Source organism: Boleophthalmus pectinirostris, unplaced genomic scaffold (assembly GCF_026225935.1).
Source record: "Boleophthalmus pectinirostris isolate CB_2022bp ecotype Guang Dong unplaced genomic scaffold, ASM2622593v1 HiC_scaffold_4, whole genome shotgun sequence".
Lineage (NCBI taxonomy): Eukaryota > Metazoa > Chordata > Actinopteri > Gobiiformes > Gobiidae > Boleophthalmus > Boleophthalmus pectinirostris.
Window position 1 is genome coordinate 9271666 of NW_026571353.1, and position 21587 is coordinate 9293252.

Here is a 21587-nt window from a genome sequence, read left to right on the forward strand (position 1 = left end):
CATTCTGTGTATGTTTGGTGAATTTTATCAAGGGGAAAGACGTCATTACCCTTTTTCCTACAGGATTTGGGAAAAGCTTAATATACCAGTTAGACCCGTTAGCTGCGCATTACATACGTCACGACCAAATAGCAGCGATTGGTTAAATAAAAAAAGTACCCGCCTACCATCGAGCGAACGAATCCTAATCCTGTGAGGTCAGATGGATTCCATGAAGTGAAACTGGCTGATGAATCAGGCTAAGTGAAGACATATGGAGTTTAAAAACACAGTGGAGCACTTCCCATTTTACTACATGACATCACAAGTCGGAAGTGTTTTCTGTCTCAGGGAAAAAGTCATCCTAAATACACATGGGTTGTGTTAAACATGTGTGAATAAACCAAAACACAACTCCAGGTCTGTTTGTGATGAGGAACCAACATTACAACATAGATCAGAAAATAGTGAAATATGAATCTTTTAATATTGTACGGCATACATGTTTTTTATTCCTTCCATTTTGTATTTTTCTATGCACTAAACTCCATTCTTTGCTCAAATAAAATCACTTCTGTAATGACTGTGCTAGTACTGTACACTACCAGCAACCCCCATTGTGAAACATGAATCTGGAACATGACAGATTTGTAATTATCTGATCTTACTGCCATGTGTTACCCGTATCACAACACCGAATATTAAATCACAAGCCATACATCAAACCGTCCTTTTAATGCAATGCCGTGACCAACATGCTTCTACAAGACTCTATCTCTCCCTTCCTTTCTCTCTCTCCTCTGTTTGTTTCTAATGAGATCTGTATTGTTTCTATGGTGACACCTCCTGCGAGTCTCCCTCTCCCCAGCCGCTTCCCTCCCTCCGTCTCCGTCCATGTTAGTGGTGGTTTTCGTGCTACGGGCTTGCACCAGCGTCATTGGGTTACTATACAAATCCCAAAGGTCTGTAGGTCTATGGGGAAATCTTAAGTGGTGGAGCTATAGTACACAGTTGCATTAAAGGTGCATTGTGTAACTTTTCTCTTGATTGTTTCTATGGATATGTCATTGCTCTGCCTGGAATGTTCCACAGTGTGTCATTAAACAGATCTACTTTACATTTATTCAATTACAGCTGGATTTATAGCTCAAAAATACCCAGAAAAACAGACATTCTGACTGTAAGCGGGGTCACCTCTCCACAGATCTGACCTGTAATTTGGTCTGGTTTGGTCTCTGTGAAGATAGAAAGGTTTAATGCAATACTGTGAAACATTCCAGACAAAACAATAACAGCTCCATGGAGAAAAGTTAAGTTATGAGCAGTTTTAATCGTGACAATACCTACAGTTTCAACAACAAAATGAAAAAAGGAAAAATATCTCAATTTCAGATTTCCATGAAAATATCATTGGTGCCTGCACTGTGGAAGAGGTTTAATAAAAAATGCGTTTGTATTTTAGGATTGGTATAGTTCCAGTTTCAGTTTGGTTTAGTCCAAGTTTAGTTTTAAAATCAAACTGGATCAAGCAAATGTATCAAACTCTCTTTTTCTTACTGTTTATGTTTAAAGACCAAATTTGAGAATGTTTTTTTAGGGAACATTTTATATGGTGTAAGTTAAAACTAGCTAATTGATTGCACTTCTTGGTACTATTTTGGGTAGTGTCAGCTGTGAAACGTGTCAGATAGAAGAGAGAGGTGAAAATGAAATTGTCACATGTTCTGGGTAACTCTATGAAGTCTATGGGGAATTCTGCTTGGGAAATAATTAAAGGGCTCATATTACACTATTTTCTCATGTTATAATGTTGTTTCCTCTTCACAAACAGACCTGGAATTGTGTTTTGTTTCATTCACACATGTTTAACACAAATATTTAGGCTGCATATTTAGGCTGAGTTCTTCTCTCGAATGAAAAACACTCTGGATCATTTCAGCCCTGGAATTGCGAATCTCTACTGAACAAAAGGTAAAAGGTAGCTGTTAACTTGAAAACTACCGCTTCATGACATCAAAAGGTGGATCAGAGCATTTTGAGTTTTGGAGATGTAGACAGACTAATAATAAAGGGTTACTCAAACTCATGTGAATGAAACAAAACACAACTCCAGGTCTGTTTTTGAGGAGGAAACAGCATTATAACATGGTTTGAAGCTTACAAGTGTCTGTTTTGGGTAATATAAAAACTTTAATCACCAACACTGCAATTTGTGACATGATTTCTTAGCCAGGGTGGTGCCACCTTGTGCCTCTGCTCAATTTAATTTCTCTCCAGCAAATAGGTCAGGAATCGGAATACACTAAACAGTTTGCAAGAACCCCAAAAGTTGTAGACTGCGCACCAGCCAATCAGCAAAGAGCTGTGAAGCCATGACGTCAAACTCAAGCACCTGTCTGGGTCCCTTTTGTGGTACAGCAACAGTAAACAAAGCAGTCGAGATGGATGTAGATGAAGACAGACATTCTATTTTGGCAACGATTCCCGAGATCGAGGATTTAAAGCCGGAACAAAGAGAATGTTTTGTGAATTTTATTGAGGGGAAAGACGTTATTGCCCTTCTTCCTACGGGATATGGTGCATTACATAAGCCACGACCAAACAGCAATTGCTTAACTAAAAAAAGTACCCGCCTACCGTCAAGCAAATGAATCCTAATTATGCGAGGTCAGACGGTTTCCACGAAGTGAAACCGGCTGATGAATCAGGCTAATAATTTCCTCATAATATCCTGTCTTATTCTGAATACCAACTGCTAACCCTGTTCTTGCTTTAGTTGGTCAGTTCATATGTCAGTTTTTTCATCAGTTATCTAGAATTTTATAAAATTTACTGTCATTAGGGACCAGTATCTGCACCTCTCTCTCCCTCCTGCCTCCTGTCCCCTCCCCTTGTAATGACCCGCAGTATTTAAACCTGAAAATTTACTCCACCAGTTCCAGATCGTTAAATATTCTCTGCTGTAGATAACCAGAAATTCTGGAGCTTTTTAGAAACTTCCAGTACTTTTTTTGTAATTTTGCAATCTGTTTTTATCCCACGGGTGGAGGTCTGTTTTTTCGTCGTGCTTTTGTGCCTGGAGCTATGTCATCATTGACTTGGGAAAAAAAAGATTTTATTTTTCACAGTCTCCAATCATTTTTTTGTTAAAATAAAACCTTTGCATTTTGAATCCCTGGAACTGCATTTGGATTCTGTTTTAAAATATAACACCTATTGTTAAAGGATGAGTCTCACATCTAATAACAAGGCTTCTCAGAAAATAAAAAAAAAAAAATGCAATTCGATCTTTTTCCCCAATTGTGCCCGAGTTGATAATAAATAATGGTTAAATAATATACAGTATATATATACTTTTTAAAGGTGCACTATGTAACTTTTCTGGTGGAGAGTGCAGCTAATTGTCTCCATGGAGATGTTAATGCTTTACCTGGAATGTTAAACTTGTAACTTTACCTATACAGTATCTCTATGGACACAATGAGATGATTTTTGCAGGCTAAGTTAAAGGTCAGATCTGTGGAGTGGCAATCCTGCTCACTGTTAGAATTAATGTTTTATCAAGGTATTTTTGAGCAAAAATTTATAAAATGCAAGAAAGGTAAGTCTAATGCCATACTGTGTAACATTCCTGGTAAAGTAATAACACCTCCACGGAGACAAGAGCCCCACCAGAAAAGCTACAGAGTGCATCTTTAACAGCAGCTACAGTTACAATCTCTTAACGTTTCAGTACAAGCAACAATATTAGATCCAACCAATTTAAATACATGTTCACTGTTCAACAATTGTCAAGCTATTAAGGTTGTCAAAGTATCGAAAATCAGATACTAATCAATACCAAACTAGTACTGATACCAGAGGTGAGACTAAGTCGTCGTTTTGCAAGTGTCGAGTAAGCCTCAAGTAAGTCTCAAGTAAGTCTCAAGTAAGTCTCAAGTCCTTGCCCTCAACTCCGAGTCAAGTCCTAAGTCAAATACGGGCAAGTCCAAGTCGAGTCTTGAGTCACTGACCCTTAAGTCCAAATCAAGTCCAAGTCGTCTGCTTTGAGCTTCAAGTCATTTCAAGACTTTAAACCAAAGTACCAAATATAACTTTGGTTTTTGCAATTTATATGAATCTTTAACTAAATTGTACTTAAAAAGTCATGGTATATTTTTATGTGAGTATTTATATAACAGTTGTAGAAACACACATTTCTCCTTTTTAAATGTCTTCAGAAGATCTTAGAGTGAATCATTACAGTCAGGACAGAAAGAATTCAGATTTAAAAGTGCTTAAAAGTGCTCAAGTCTTCTCAAGTCACAGGCTTCAAGTCCGAGTCAAGTCCCAGGTCATTGACCTTCAAGTCGAGTCCCAAGTCTTAGTCCATTTTATCAAGTCAAGGCTCAAGTCCTAAAAATAGTGACTCAAGTCTAACTCAAATCAAAATCACGACTTGCAAGACCTCACCTCTGACAGATACAGATACTTTGAACAAGTATTGATACTAAATCCACATTCACAGGACAAAAATGAATCTTTCTTGCATAGCTTTAGAATGAGGTTGCTGTATCAAAACAAGCAGGCCTTGAAGACCACACACGCCGATGGACCACTATGGAACTTAGCCAGACGACTAGTTTTAGTTTAGTAGCGATTGGCAATTCCAGGTCTTAAATCGGCCAAATGATTCTAGCAAAAGTGTATAGAGTTTAAAAACACAATAGAGTTCACCCTGTATTACCACCTTACATCACAAGGTGGAACCGTGTTTTGTTTTTGTTTTTATTTGAGAGAAGAACTCACCCTAAATATGAAAGCTTTGTGTGTTAAACATGTAAATGAAACAAAACACAACTCCAGGTATGTTTGTGATGCGAAAACAACTTTATGACATAGATCATAAAAAAGCAGTGAAAATCACACTTTATTGTCAAAATAAATTGTATTTTTAGTATCGTGACAACACTTGAAGCTATATATAGATTTCATTTAGCCTTTATACAAAAGCGGATATGAATTTCCTTTGTCATCCCATAGCCATTACTGTACCACCGCTAACAGTAGTCCATCAGTCAAGCCCTCCTTACGATTCGGAGCATCTCTGAGCTATAAAATGTGACTCAGCCTCTCTGTGATGGACACTAAGTGCAAATCAATGCTTTGAACTGGGAGCTGGGGCCTGTATTCATGTAATGGACATCAGCTTAACATAATGGCACCCCACGCTCAATAAACTACCAGCGTCTAGGATTCGGACACGGGGGTAATATGGCCGAATGGGGCAAAAAAACAGCTCTGAAACAGTCTATTTGTCTCTATGTTTGGGCGTGGCACTGTGCTCTGTGTGGAGTAGAAATGTAAGGGTTTCACAGAGGCAGAGCTAGACAATTTTTGAAATAAAGATAGAGATGATTAGGTTAGGAGTTGCTTACAATTTACTTGGTTGTTTTCTGCAATATAAAGCAAAATTGTGGTAAGGAAAGTCGGTGATAACGGTCTTATATAACACAAAATTGCCTCTTGTGAGCTTTAAGTCATGTTATAATGTTGTTACCTCCTCAAAAACATGCCTGAAGTTGTGTTTTGTTTCATTCATACATATTTGAGTAATCCTGCAATTTTAGTCTGTCTACATCTCCATGCAATTATGAAGAAAAAAGTGACAAAATCTTGAAGACACAATAAAAAATAAATGGCACGATAGCCAACTGCCAGCTCCTATCAATCAATGAAATTTTTAGACTGACTTCAAATCACCCAACATAACCTGTCTCTCTGATATTTAATTCCTCATTCAATCCATCCCTGTCACACTCCGAGTGAACCTGCTGCCCTCTCCATCAAGCACAGAGAGAAGGGGAGGGAGAGAGAGACAGAGGGAGGGGGAGAAAGAGAGAAACAGACAAAGAGAGAGACAGAGAGATTGAGAGAGGGAGACAGAGTGAGTGAGAGAGAGAGACAGAGATATGGGTAGAGAGAGTGTGTCAGTGACAAAGGGGGAGAGAGAAAGAGAGAGGGACAGAAAGAGACGAAGAGAGAGACAGAGGGAGAGGGGGAAAGACCAAGGCAGAGAGACAGAGGGGAGACAGAGAGACAGAGATAGAGGTAGAGAGTGTCAGCGACAGAGGGAGAGATAGAAAGAGACAAAGAGAGAGACAGAGGGAGGGACAGAAAGAGACGAAGAGAGAGACAGAGGGAGAGAGGCAGAGAAAGAGGTAGAGAGAGAGTGTCAGCGACAGAGGGAGAGAAAGAAAGAGACAGAAAGAGAGACAGAGGGAGGGACAAAAAGAGACAAAGAGAGAGATGGAGGGACAGAAAGAGACAAAGAGAGACAGAGGTAGAGAGAGAGAGTCAGCGACAGAGGGAGAGATAGAAAGACAAAGAGAGATACAGAGGGAGGGACAGAAAGAGACAAATAGAGAGACAGAGGGAGGGACAGTAAACATGAAAAGAGAGACAGAGGGAAAGAGACAGAGACAGAGGTAGAGAGAGAGTGTCAGCAACAGAGGGACAGATAGAAAGACAAAGAGAGAGACAGAGGGAGAGAAACAGAGGGAGGTACAGAAAGAGACAAAGAGAGAGACAGAGGGAGGGACGGAAAGAGACAAAGAGAGAGACAGAGGGAGAGAGACAAGGGCAGAGAGACTGAGAGAGGGTGACAGAAAGAGACAAAGAGAGAGACAGAGGGAGAGAGACAGAGGTAGAGAGAGCGTGTCAGAGACAGAGGGAGGGAGAGAAAGAGACGTAGAGGGAGACAGAGGGAGAGAGACAAGTTCAGAGAGACTGAGAGGGGGAGACAGAGAGACAGTGAGAGAGAGACAGAGAAAGAGAGAGACAGGAAGAGAGAGAGAGAGAGAGCGTGACAGATGGAGAGAAAAAGAGAGACACACAGAGAGGGAGACAGAGATAGAGGTAGAGAGCGAGTGTTAGCAACAGAGGGAAAGAGACAGAGACAGAGGTAGAGAGAGAGGGTCAGTGACAGAGGGAGAGAAAAAAGAGAGACAAAGTGAGAGACAGAGGGAGAGAGAAAGAGTGAGAGAGACAGAGGGAGGGACAGAAAGAGACAAAAAGAGAAAAAAGGGAGATACAAGGGCAGAGAGACTGAGAGAGGGAGACAGAGAGAGAGAGAGAGAGAGAGAGGGGTAGAGAGAGGTAGAAAGAGAGTGTCAGAGACAGAGGGAGAGAGAGAAAGAGATGAAGAGAGAAACAGAGGGAGAGAGAGAAAGACAGTCAAAGAGAGAGAAAGTGAGATAGAGACAGCAAGAAAGAGAGAGAGAGAGAGGGAGAAAGATAGAAAGATAGAAAGAGAGGGAGACAGAGAAAGAGATTCAGGGAGAGTAAGAGAGACACAGGGAGAAAAAGAGAGAGGGAGAGAGAGAAAGACGAAGACTGAGAGAGGGAGACAGAAAGAGAGGGACAGAGGAAGAGCTTGAGAGACAGATAGATGGCAAGAGAAGGAGAGGGAGACAGAGACAGAGAGAGTGACAGATGGAGAGAAAAAGAGAGGCTCAGATAGAGGGAGACAGAGAGAGGAAGAGAGAGCGTGTGTGTAAGAAAGAGTAGGAGAGAGAAAGAGAGAGTGAGAGTGAGAGAGACAGAGAGAAGGAGAGGCAGAGGCACAGAAAACAAGACACAGAGAGAGAGAGGCAGAGAGAGAGGGAGAGACACCTTCCCAGTATCCATCGATCGCCCGCCTCAGACACATCCGTCTGAGCAGAAAAACACATCAGCTCCTCCTGAACACTGTCTGCCTGTGAGCCTCTCGTGCACTTCTCTTTCTATGGTCCCAGTGCTGAAGCTCATTTTTATTTACCGAAAAATACAATAAAACCACATATTTAGACCATATTCTGATATTAAAGCTGTCAAAAAGATAATACACAAATCAAAAATTGGACCTGAATGGTTTTGGAAAGGTCTATCAGAACTAGTTCACGAGCACAGACTTTGTTATGTTTTGTTTTTTTTTGTTTAGGAAATTATATTGTATTAAAAAATTTGTAAAAAATCTGTATTAAATGCTGCACTGTGTAATTTCTCAGTTGGGGGTCCATCACCTGCTTGTTTCATTGCTCTGCCTGGAATGTTCCACAGTGTGACATGAAACAGTTCTACCTTGCATTTATTCATTTACAGGTGTTTTAGACCTCAAAAATACAGAAAAACAGGCATTCTGACTGTGAGTGGGGCTGCCTCTCCAAAGATCTGATCTGTAACTTGGTCTGGTTTGGTCTCCATGAAGACAGAAAGGTTTAATACTACAGTATACTGTAAAACATCCCAGTAAGCCTTTTCATTACATGAGTTAATATATTTTTTTATTTAAACAACCACTCTACTACCTGAACTTCTGTCAACAGTTTTGACTCTAGGTTTCATATTTTTGGAGTATAATAGCATTACATTTTGAAGCATTGTTCCTGATTTTTACTGTCTTTAATGCCACTTGAAAACAACTCATTTATATTTAATTTATAAGCATTCTCAAAACTTTGCTGTCATAGCAAAGCTGACAACAACTAGCATGCTAACAGGCACATTTCCTCATTTGCAGACAATAAAACACTGTATAATTAGATGCTGACAGTACACAGTGACACACTGGACTTATCCTGACCTTCACTATTTAACTTTTTGGTGAGGGATCCATTACCTGCTTGAAATGAAATTAATTAATGAAATTACAACTCAAAAATACCTAGGAAACCAAGCATTGTGACTGTGAGTGGGGTTGTTTCTCCACAGATCTGACCTGTAACTTGGTCTGGTTTGGTCTACATGAAGATAGAAACGTTTAATACCATATGGTGAAACATTGCAGACGAAGCAACAACATTTATATGGAGAAAAGCATTTGACGGACTCTCTACGAGACAAGTTACAGAATGCACCTTTAAGAGCTGCTTATACAATATATCCACACTGGGACAAGACAAATTTTGCTCGAATACAGGAAAAATACTTGTTCTTTAATTGCATGTACTCTGATAGTGACATCCCTAGAGCACAAGCACTCTCTTCCTCACACTAACAATGATTGAAAATAGACAGGAAAGGCCAAAATAGACAGAAAAGGCCAAAGTGTGACCCCAAAGGCCCAAAGCTCAATGATGTGCTCCTCCTCTGTCAGTCTCACTGGTTATGGGTGAGACATGACACCTGCTACTCTCAAATCAAAGAATAACACTGTATATGACCATGCTGCAGTTCAGTGTATCTGTTCATGTATTCAAAATGCAAGTAATAGCAGTAGTAGTAGTAATGGTAGTAGTAGTAGCAGTAGTGGTAGCAGTAGCAGTAGTAGAAGTAGGAGTTGTAGTGTGGGGTTTGCTCTGAGTACATCCCACATACTTGGTAGATAAAATTAATGGAAAGAAACTGCAACTTGTTTACGATAATTCAAGCAGCAGTACTAGTAGTAGTATTAGTAGTAGTAGTAGTAGTAGTGTGGAGTTTGCTCTGAGTACATTCCATATACTGTACTTCATGGAGAAAATGAAAGAAAAGAAACTGCAACTTGTTCAGGTAGCTGTAGTATTAGTAGTAGTATTAGTATTAGTAGTAGTAGTAGTAGTAGTAGTAGTAGTAGTAGTAGTAGTAGTAACAGTAGTAGTAGTAGTAGTAGTAGTAACAGTAGTAGTAGTAGTAGTAGTAGTAGTAGTAGTACATACTTTGACTATAAATTAAAAAAGTAATACAATTCAACAAGTCCAGAGCATTGTTGCTGTAGTAGTTTTGGTAGCAGTAGTATAATGAAGTACAGTAAACAAAAAAGTTAAATTCAACAAGTCCAGAGTTTGACACAGTAGCAGTCATGTAGTCATTGTAGTAGCAGAAGTCGTAGTAGAAGCAGAAGTAGTAGTAGTAGTAGTAGTAGTAGTATAATGAAGAAGATATAAACATCCAGGTCCAAGGCTTGACACAAGAAGTAGTGACTGCAGTAATATTTGTATTGTAGTAGTCGTAGGTAGTAACAGTTAAAGAAGAATTCAAAAAGAACAAAACATGAATCACTTCAAATGTCAAATGAATTCACAATCTATTCATGGGTTTCAGGCGAAATGACTCCTTCCTGATTTAAATACTTGGCAAGTTGCAATGATCCTCCATTTTGTTATAGCAATTATACAATTTAAAACAAAATATTATAATCGTTTTATTGGGGAAAGGGGAAAAGAATCACGCCTGAAAATCACTATCAAATAACAGTCAAGTAGTCATATCAAGTCATAGTCACTGCAGAAGATTAGAGTTGCACTTTTAAAGATAGGGGGAAGATTTAATTAGTGAAGCTTTTATGGTGATTGTCAGTTAAAGGCACGTTTTATCAGGAGTAAATGTGCTTTGGTGTAATTATGGAGAAGTGTCCCCGGCTGGCCTCCTCTCTCTCTCTTTCTCTCCTCTCTGAGTGATGGATGTGAGGGGCGTGCATTGTTTTAAGACAAGACTCATACTTCACAACAATCAATGCCTTGAAAATAGTCACTTTAAACAAATAAAGTGTAAAAGACTGTGCCATGTATCACTCCCAATCGACCTGGTTTTGGAGAAAAAAAATTGTGAAGTCAAGAGAGGACAAGCATACTATTTCATATGGTGTAAGTCTTGACCTGAGAGGAAGCTTTACAAAGGTCAAGATGGTACTTGACAAACTCTAAGAACTCAAAGAAGAAATATATAGTTTTATAATGTGCTATGAAAAAGTTTTATGCAGGATTCTTGTGAGCTTTAAGCCATGTTATAATGCTGTATCCTCATTAAAAACATCAGGATGTGTCGTGTGAATGAAACAAAACATAACTCCAAGTATGTTTTGGATGAGGATACAGCATTATAACATTGTTAAAAGCTAACAATTCTGTGTCATATAGGAATTTTAAAGCTACATTAATATTAGACCAGGAAACTTGCTTTTGATTTTCTTATGTATTTCACATGACCAATAAAATTACCTTGATAGCCCAAACCCTTACTTTCCCACTCAATTGCCACATTTAGTTCTGAATAAAAATTAGTTCCACTTTAAAAAAGACCATGTAAACACTTAATTCTTAATGAAAATGATTGTTCGGAATTAAACTTAATTCCAAAGTAAGTGCGTGATTTATTCCAATTTTAAAGCCAAATAAATGCAATCCTGTAAACATTTATTCTTCTTAAAAATAATTCCGGTCATTCAGCACATGTTCATTGGGTTGCCCTTCTGACACGATCCAGTTGATATGGCTCCACCAGTCCTGGCTCTGGCTCCTCCCATCTCTTTGGATTCGCGAGCGGGATGTGGGAGTGGGCTGAAGTAGAGCAGCTATTGACTCAGTTTGTCTTCTTCCTCCCTTTTTCGACACTCTTCCCTTCTCCTCCTCAGCTGACAGACGTAAAGCATGATGAGAGAATTATCCAGCTAATGCTTCATTATCATCGAAACGACTGCGAAACAAGTTTGGATAATTTTATATCCATGGCATAACGACAAACCGAGACGACAAAAAAGCCGGTAGCAGCTGAAGTGTGTGTTTTCTTCCAGTAGACGTAAATACATTTGTGTCTCTGTCCAGTCAGAACCCTTCTCGACAAAACCTCAATTCAGCATTATTATTTCCATGTAAATTCAAAGGAGAATATTTTAATTCAGAACTATTTAATTCAGAACATTTAATTCTGAATTTAAAAATATAATGTAAACATGGCCAGTGTAATCCAAATACTATATCCCTCTTATAATTCAAACCATGTTATAAGCAGATCCAACTGTAAAGACATACAGCCAAGAGTGTATCAAAGAGTCAGAAAAGCACTCTCTAACTGAGCTAATTCACCGTAGTCAGAGTCATCAATTATTCATTTATTTGTTCCAAACCTGCTCTTCAGAGATGGCCTGATTAGAGTGAATGCCTCTTCCTCAGATTTAAGCAGGAGGGCGGTGTGCATTAGGGCTGACCACAAAGCTATCATCCAAGAATCGAGCTCCGCCGCTGGGCTGTCTGCATCTGCGAAGGCCCCCTCTCTGGAGCCAGCGTTACCTGCTACATCAAAACAATAATGCTGATACTATATATATATATATATATATATATATATATATATATATATATATATATATATATATATATATATATATATATATATATATATATATATATATATATATATATATATATATATATATATATATATATATATATATATATATATACGTGTGTGTGTGTGTTAGGCTAATGTCGTAAGTAAGTGAGAGCAGCGTAGATCTAATTGTGTTTTAAAGTAAGAAATTGCTTTTGTTTTCAACTGCATTTCAGATAGATGAAGTGGGAGCTGTCCGTGGTTCTGAATTAGTCTGTTTATGAATGAGCCACTCGATGAGAGCTTGGGACTCAAGTAAATCAATAGCATTCAGCAGCATATATTCTTCTCACTAATTTATGTGTAAAGGTGTAGTAAGTGTCAAAAGCTGTGTGCTTTAAAGCAGCAATTGAACCAAAACAAACATGGCAGCACTATAGATGTACTTCAGCCAATTTTAGTATTAATACAGACTATTTTGCTTGTGAAAAACATGCAGAACTGGATAGGGAAGATGTCTGTGCTTTTCTCTCAACTGGATGTAACAAAAGTTTGATTTTTCGCCTTGTTCCACAGTTGTGATGCTTCAATCAGATTCAAATATACCATACCATACCAACTTTATTTATAAAGCACTTTAAAAACTTTACAGCTGGCCAAAGTGCTGCACACCAACATAGAAGAGGCAAGGATAATCACAGTGAAAGTCACAATACAACTACTAAAAACAAAGAAAACAATAAGATACTCAAGTTAATTGGCAACAAGAAATGTACATCTCACTTGTTAAAAGCCAGTGAAAAAAGGTGCATTTGTGGAACGAGGGTGGATCAGGCAGCGAGGTAGGAGGGCACTAGGTCATGCAAACACTTAAAGGGCCATTGTATCTGCACATATACAAGCACAATTTGGGTTTTATCCATTACACAATAGTTACAATAGACTGACTATTGTCAGTCTGTGACAGACCAGGAGCTTTGAAAAACCGGCTATTGCTCATCTGAGTGAGCCGTCCTTCCTCCGCCCATCTCAGGGAGGGAGGGGGAGACAGGCGTGCACCCTGATAGTGGTAGGAATAAACTTTTATTCATCATGGCGATACAGCGCGTTCAGCCGCATGTGTTGGACCCGGAATCGGACGAGGACTTGGAGGTGCACGAAGCTCAAGCACCGCGTCGACATCAGCTGAACATTACTGATTGGTAAAGTATTAATAAACGCTAGTAGATAAACTTATTTTATCATGTACACTTCAGTGGATAGCAGTTAGCTTATGCTGTCGCTTTTGTTTAGGTGTTCATGTGGGAATTGTCAGCCAATGTGGGGTGGAGGTGGGGCAGAGGTGGTGGAGCAGGGGGGTGGTGAAGTGCTGTCTGCTACGTCAAATGAGATATAGCTGTAGCTGGCCAAGTCATTGTTGTAGAAGGCTTTAATTTGTTGTAACATGGGAGGGTGACAGAAATATACTGCAATTTGTTAAAAAAAAAAAACACAGAATCAATCTAAAAACCACTTTGGCTACATATACAAGGCCCACGCATCAGTCTTAGAAGGTAGAAAGCTCTGAAAAGTTGATTTTGCATGAGCTGGGCCCTTTAAAGGTAAATAAAAGCATTTTAAACTCAACTCCAAAGCACACTGGGAGCCAATAGAGAGAGGCTAAAATACATAGGTGAGATATTCATCATGACATGGTGCGTTTTCTGATGGTTTTCAGCAAGATTTATCCCAGACTGATAATGTGTAGAAGTCAATTCAGAGTGACACACAAATCAATCTGACATGAGGCAGGTTATGTTTTTCACACCACCTGAAAATTAATAAATGCAAGATGGATAGATGTTGTGTCATTCTGAGGAGACAAGCAGGTATCATATCTCAAACCAGAAAAGATGCGTAAATGCAGCTTCAGCTCAATCACACTCAAATATTTCTAGATATAAAAGAAATCTATTTTATATCAGACTTCCATTTTGTTTTCCTTGTACATTTCAATTTCAAACTTTAAATATTTATCATCCCTGCGCCACACCATGTTATTAATGTGCATTTGAGTAGATGCAGGCCTGTTTGCCAAATCCAGGCTGGCCCCATTCCACGCTGTAGTTCAGACACAGACAACACAAACTGAATCTGGGCACATTCAAAGCTATGGGTCTGCTACTACAGTGAAGGCTTCAAAATGATCAAAGACAAATGTAGTGGGATTACAATGGTGGTTTTGGACAGTTTTCAGACAGTCGGGCTATAAACAAGGACTTTTTTGATCTGACAAGAAGGTTCAAGACTGGGGTATTCAGAGTCAATTAAAATGAATTTGGAAAAAGTATGAGTGAATGCAGTATGCTGTTTAGAGTTGCATTGTGTAACTTTTCTGTTGGAGGATCCGTCACCTGCTTGTTTCTATGGAGATGTCACTGCTCTGCCTGGAATGTTCCACAGTATGACATTAAACAGCTCTGCCTTACATTTATTCAATTACAGGTGGTTTTATAGCTCAAAAATACCAAGAAAAACAGGCATTCTGACTGTGAGCAGGGTTGCCACTCCACAGATCTGACCTGTAACTTGATCCGGTTTGGTCTCAATGATGATAATGCCATACTGTGAAACATTCCACGTGAAGTAATAACATTAATAACAAGCATTTGACAGACCCTCCAAAAACGAAAAGCACCTTTAAAAGGTACACTATGTAACTTTTCTGCCACGAGATTGTCTCCATGCTTATTGCTTTTTACATGAATGATAGATAAAAAAAAGGTAGACAGAGTGTTCCAAAGAAAAAAAAACAAAAGAAAAAAAAAAACAAAACACCTGTAATGTGTAATGTGAAACAGATGAATGGGACTTGGCTCAAATGAGTATCTAGTTTCGATACTAGTTTTAATATTGATTAGTATCAGATGTTCCATACTTTTGACAACCCTACAAATACTAACTTGAACTCTACTCTTCCATTATCAAGTTTCTGTTCCAAAAATGAGCCGCGCAAAATCGATCCCGTGTGAAATCAAGTAATTCAAATGCATTCTACATCAGTGCAAACATATAGATCTAAACCCTATACATAATCAATACCAATGCAAAAAGAACAGTTTCTATCAAGCTCAAATCAGTCTGCAGATTGCGTTTAGCCCTCCAGTGAAATCTCTGCACCGTATGCTGGTAGCGTTAGCCTCTCAGGTGAGAATAACAATGGGGCGATGGCTTGTGGAAATGCAAGCACAGCAAAAAGTAAATCTGGGCCATCTCTCTCCCTGACAGAGAACTAGAGCAAGATACAAAAAGTGAGCAAAAAACCCAAGAAGTGGATCATTACTGCTTATGAGGCCAGCGACCGGGGATGGGACGAAAATTGGGCACATCCAAGTATCTGATAGCTAACAAGTGTACTTTTTTGACAGTCAAGCATAAGAAAGTAGTACAAGGTGGAAGGATTTAAGGTTTTTATATTGGAGTAAAAGTTAAAAGCAAGTTTATTTGTATGGCCCAATTCATACAAAGTGATTCATTCATTCAATTCATTCAAAGTGCTTTACAGAATAAGAAAGACATTAAAATCAATCAAAGGCAACACTATCTAACTTTCTGTCACCCTTGTTTGTTAAAAATAGGGATACAAATACTGGTATCGAATACTGGTGGTGATCTGGGAAAAGTTGCAATATCGGATATCGGTTCAGTTGATATCCTAGTTCGACTCTTTACTATACTGACTGATGTAGGACCAGGACATATCACGATGTTGATGAAGCTGTGACTTATTTTTCTGACTTAATATTTCTATATTTTATTTTTATTTGTACATTTACATTTATATAATTATGCCTCATTTGACACCAATCTCATGCGGTTTCTATCCAGGCTGGTGCCACCTAGTGCAAGTTTGGGCACCAGCCAATCAGCGAAGAGCCATATATTCAGTGTTGTCAACGATTCCCGAGATCGAGGATTTAAAGCTGGAATAAAGAGAATGATTGGTGAATTTCATCAAGGGGAAAGACGTTATTGCCCTTCTTCCTATGGGATTTGGGAAAAGATTAATATACCAGTTAGCCCCGTTAGCAGCTCGTTACATACGTCACGACCAAATGGCAGCGATTGGTTAAATGATAAAAAGTACCTGCCTACCGTCGAGCAAACGAAATCTAAGGCTGCGAGGTCAGACGGTTTGTACGAAGTGAAACGAAGTAAAACCAGCTGATGAATCAGGCTATGCTGTTTCTGTTATTTATTTAGAATTTATTCATATGTCTTTCTGTTATTATAAAACATTGTGATGTGTGAGCTACTGTGTCCAAGTAATTTCCCTTGTGGATCAATAACGTTTGTCTAAGTTTAAATCTAAGTCTGAGTTTTAATTCATACAAAGTAGTTACTTGCTGGATACATAATTACATAACACAAACAAATCAATTTTGAAAAAGTTAACTGTATTTGAGAGAAATGCAATTTGCAATCCCTACACTGGTATCAGTTAATATCGGGTGTTGGCAGATACTTAAAGACATAGTATTGATATCGGTATCTACCCTGGACTGATGTAAAACCATACTTTGGAACATTCATCATGGAGATAGATAGGTTTTCTGCCATGTTGTGGAAGATTATAGCCAAAGGGACAACATTTCCATGGAATCAAGCAGGAGGAGGCACAGTAAGAGTCAGGTTTGTGGAGATGCAAGCACATTTTCAGTAAACAACACAAGAAACAACTGCAAGACAGTAGTTTCCAGGTAGTAGCTTCTGTGTTATGGTGCAGTATCCAAAAGGCAGAATGGATTAATGGGGGTGGGGCTAAATTTCAAACTAAATCATGTTCCAGACTCATTGTTCAAAATGAGCTACAGGCTCGTTAAGAAGAGTTTCTGATTGTTTTAATGTCGATTTGACTCGTACGTCCCAGAAGTGCTTAAGAAAATTAGTCACAAATCCAAGCCTGTCCGTTGAGTACTACATCTCTGTCATTTAAGAGCATTAATTTAACTTCAAGCAACTTGTATAAGACTGATTACACCAGTGGTACCCAATCTTTTTGTCTTGAGTTCTTCCACTGAATAACTGTGTACCAGTGTTTAGTCATTATAAATAATTTTACTAGTATATTGCACAAAAGATGTAAAATAGGGCTACACAGTATATTCTGAAAACACCATTTTACAGAAATTTACTGTTTCTGTAAAGTGAAACATAAAAAGTAGCCTTGTCAACAGGACAAATTCTAGCGATTTCAGTAATTTCACACACTCTTGAGAATTGTTTGCATGTGATAGGAAACTGCAAAACGAACCAAAACAAACACGGCCAACAGACGTACTTATTTTTAGTAAAAAATACAAACTCTTTCATTTTGAAAAACATGCAAAGGGAAGTTCTTTGTGCATGTGTGAATGGGTAAGACGCCTGTGCTTTTCGCTCAAGTGGATTTAACTAAAGCTTTTCACCTTGCTCTGTTGTTGTGACGCTTCATCCAATCAAAATGGAGTATTTCTTTGAATGCTCAGAACTCTTTCATGGATCCCAGATTGATGCATCAACTCTATTCATAGTGCTTTTTGCTTTTCCTTCCTTGGTTTAGTCTCTGTTAAGTGTTTAAACAGGGACTAAATGAAAGCGTGCACATATTTGTTTTCATTTAACTGAATTAATTGTATAAAAAAGTAGACTATATTAAAGGTGCATTGTGTAACTTTTCTGCTGTTGGGTCCACCACCTGCTTGTTTCTATGGATAAGTCATTGCTCTGTCTGGAAGGTTCCACAGTATTACATAAAATAGTTCTACCTTACATTTATTCAATTACAGGTGGTTTTATAGCTGAAAAAAACAGGCATTCTGATGGTGACTGGTGTCGCCTCTCCACATATTTGACCTGTAACTTGGTCTCCTTGAAGATGAAAAGGTTTAATACCATACTGTGAAATATTACAGATAAAGCAATAACATTCCCATGGAGAAAAGCTTTTGTCAAAGTTTCACAAAGCACCTTTAAAATAGTGCAATAATATCACAAAACAACACACAGTTGTAGTTGAGTATTCCACTTTTCATATCATGCAGTCGTAATGTAAAATGTTATCTCAAATGGACCCCTTCAAAAAGGAGATGGCAAGACATCTCAAGGGGCTTATCCTCTAAACAAATAAATTCAAATTCATAGAGTTCCAAGTACTCCTGTGAGATAGAAGTTGTTCTGGTGCCTAATACTATAAAAACTCATCTTTTTGTAGATATTTTCAACATTGCAGCACCTTGTACCACATTGCTCATGCCACAGAAATAGCCTGGGTCCATTTCAAGCCTTGGGCAGTTAGCTTCCTGTCAAATCTAGACTTGTCGAATGTCGCTAAAAGCCCCAGAATGTTGCAACTGTCTTTCCTGATATTCCATGACAACAGCACTGACTCCAGAGATCTTTTATTCACACCACATGCTCAAATTGTCCTCTTAAAAGGGACTATATTATGGAAAACTGACTCTTGTGAGCTTTTAGCCGTGTCATGATGCTGTTACCTTCTCAAAAACATACCTGGATTTGAGCTTTTTTTTTTTTTTTCATTCACACTGTTTGAGTAACTAACTGAGTAAATTTTACCTTTTAGTTAATTGGCAATTCCAGGGCTGATATGATCCAAATGATTCTAGTGAAGTTGTGTGGAGTTTAAAAACACAGTGGAGCACTTCCTGTATTACCACATGACATCAGAAGAGAGTGTTTTTTTTATTTAAGAGAAGAACTCTTAAATATGCACCATTTGCAAGTGTTAAACATGTGTAGATTAAATAAAACACAACTCTAGATATGTTTTTGATGAAAAAATGTTATAACATTGATCAGAAAATAGCATAATTTGGGTCCCAGGTGCACTGTGTAACTTTTCTGGTGGAGTCTCCGCCACCTGCTTGTCACCATGGAGATGTTAGCGTTTTGTCTGGAATGTCCTCGTATGGCATTAAATGTATCCATCTTGCATTTACTCAATAATATGGGTTTTTATTGACCTAAAAACTTGCATTCTTACTGTGAGTGAGCTCACATCTCCACAGATTTGACATGTAACTTGGCCATACTCTTGAACATTCTGGGCAATATCACCATGGAGAGAAGCTGGTACCAGACCCTCCACCAGAAAAGTTGCGCAGTGCACCTTTAATTTCTCCTTTTTCTGCTGGAGTTGGAGAGAGATGCTGCAGGTTTAGCAGCCCTGAGCCGTGCAGTGAGGGTCCTATGGGAGTCCACTGACGTAAGCCAAAGCACAAATGGAGTTAGTTATTAACTGGGCCCGGTGCATCCACTAATGTCGTCAGCCCCATCTGACTCTATGGGAAACGGTATAAACAACACAAGCAAGACAAGCCCGTGGACAAGGTAGTTTCAAACTAAAGAAAGGCTTTTTATACAAATGATTACACTAAACAAGGAAAGAACAGGTTAAAATGGATATAAACCAGGTAATAATTGAAACACAAAGTAAACCTTGGCTTGGTTTGGTCCAATTTTTCACAATTTTGACCTTATGTGGACTTGGATTGTGCCTGTCCTAGTCTGGTTTATTCTTTCAAACTTGTAGTCTCTTATAGTTTTTCAATAGTGTCTTAGTGAAGTAGGGCTGTAGCCAACTAAAATATTCTTGGTTGATTGATTAGTTGACTAAAAAAGCAGAGTGGTGGGAGCTCTCAAAACTATCTGTATCTCCATGTATCTGACCTAAATGTCACAAGACGACACCTGTGCGGGAGTTCATGCAAAAACAACAACTTTTTATGCAGAAATGTGCTACGAGAAAATGTCTATATGTAAAGACAGATTGCATTTGTGAATCAAGTTTGATTTCCCTTTTAACATAGAAATGCCAAAAGAAACAAGTAGTTAACTCACCCACTCAGTTCTCCTTTCTGCTGTTGTCCCATACAAATCTTTAGAATCTAAATTAAATGAAGGGCTATAGTTTTTATAAGTCAACTAATTATTTTCGTTGGACATATGAATCGATGTAATACAACTATTTTCTGGTCCTGGCACAGAAAGTCAGAATGTTTTAACTTTAATTTACACAAAGTTGCTCGATAGTTAATTGAGAGATAAGAAAAAAAATAAGATAAAAAGCTATTATTTACTTTATTTTAGTTTTCAGGAGATAAATGCTGTTTTTCAGTCTCTACACGTGTATCGGTTGGTATCAGGTATCGGGAGACATTTAAAGCCACAATATCAGAATGGGTATCAGGACTGAAGAAGCTGGATCAGTGCAGATATAAAGGTACTGTTTACCTGTACTTCTCCCTATGTACGTTATTATTGTGTCTGGGTCAGATCCATGGTTAGATCATAGATATAATCAGGGATAGTGAATAGTTTTGCGATCCCGCATCACATCCTTTTTAATCTACTAATTGATGCACAGGATATGTCTTTAGTCAACCAAGAATTTCAGGAAGTGCCCCACTTTGGTTTTAAATCTCATACACCTTCACTATAATCATTTGGATAACTTCAGCCCTGAAATTGAAATAAAGGTAAAAGGCAGCTGTAAACTTGAAAACTATGCATGTGAATGAAACAAAACACAACTCTGGGTATGTTTTTGAGAAGGTAACAACATTATAACATGCCTTAAAAGGACAGGGAGGAATTTTGGACATAGGACCTCATGTCCTAGTTACCCAGAGATGTGTGAAGATACTTTTTTAAATATTCCATCCAGCCCTTGTATTTACAGAGGTCGCTGGTGCTAGGCTAGTGCCTGTCAATGGCCATAGTTAGCCTGCCACTAAATACAGTCTTACCCACACCACAAAACACCCGAAGCAAATCTATTATTACACCAGACTAGCAATGTAAATGTCTGTGTTGACAGAATAATGTTTGAAATAAAACTAACCTTGTTGTGTATAATAGTGAAGATTACTGTTTGCAATTAATCAGTAATTGTGCCTGAACTGATATGGAATGTTTAGTAACCATCGGTGTTAATGTATTGTTTTGAAAAAGGAAAGGGGGGCAGATAACATTTTTTCTTCTTTCTGCTCCTTTTCATTCATTTCTTGTGTGTCTGATGTTGTGACACTGTTGATGTCTTTTTATGCTTTATGAATGAAATAAAAAAATAAATACAAAATACAATACAAACCTTGCATAGTATGAATCGTCGCATGTTGAGGTACTATTTTCTCATATCAGTCTGCCGCTGCCAAGATTTCTATCAGGAAGCACAACTCGCTACTGCTTCTCAGACATAAATCCTTCAAATGCAAGCTTGGTTTTACTTCTAAAATTATTCTAACGACACAGACATTCACATCAATAGTCTGGTGTAATAATAGATTTGCTTCGGGTGCTTTGTGGAGTGGGTTTTAAGTGGCAGGCTAACTATGGTCATTGACATGCATAAGCCTAGCACTAGCAACCTCTACAAATACAAGGACTGGATGGAATATTTAAAAAAGTGTCTTCACACGTCTCCAACACTCTGGCTCTCTAGGAAATGAGGCCCTATGTCCAAAATTTCGAACTGTCCCTTTAAAGCTTACGAGAGTCCATTTTGAGCAACACAGGACCTT

General features: G+C 38.4%; 1 protein-coding gene across 1 annotated transcript in view; it reads right to left on the bottom strand.

Annotated features, from left to right (window-relative positions):
- Positions 1 to 21587, bottom strand: part of cacna1ba (calcium channel, voltage-dependent, N type, alpha 1B subunit, a) — a 207398-nt gene that overhangs the window by 158528 nt on the left and 27283 nt on the right. The window lies entirely within an intron of this gene.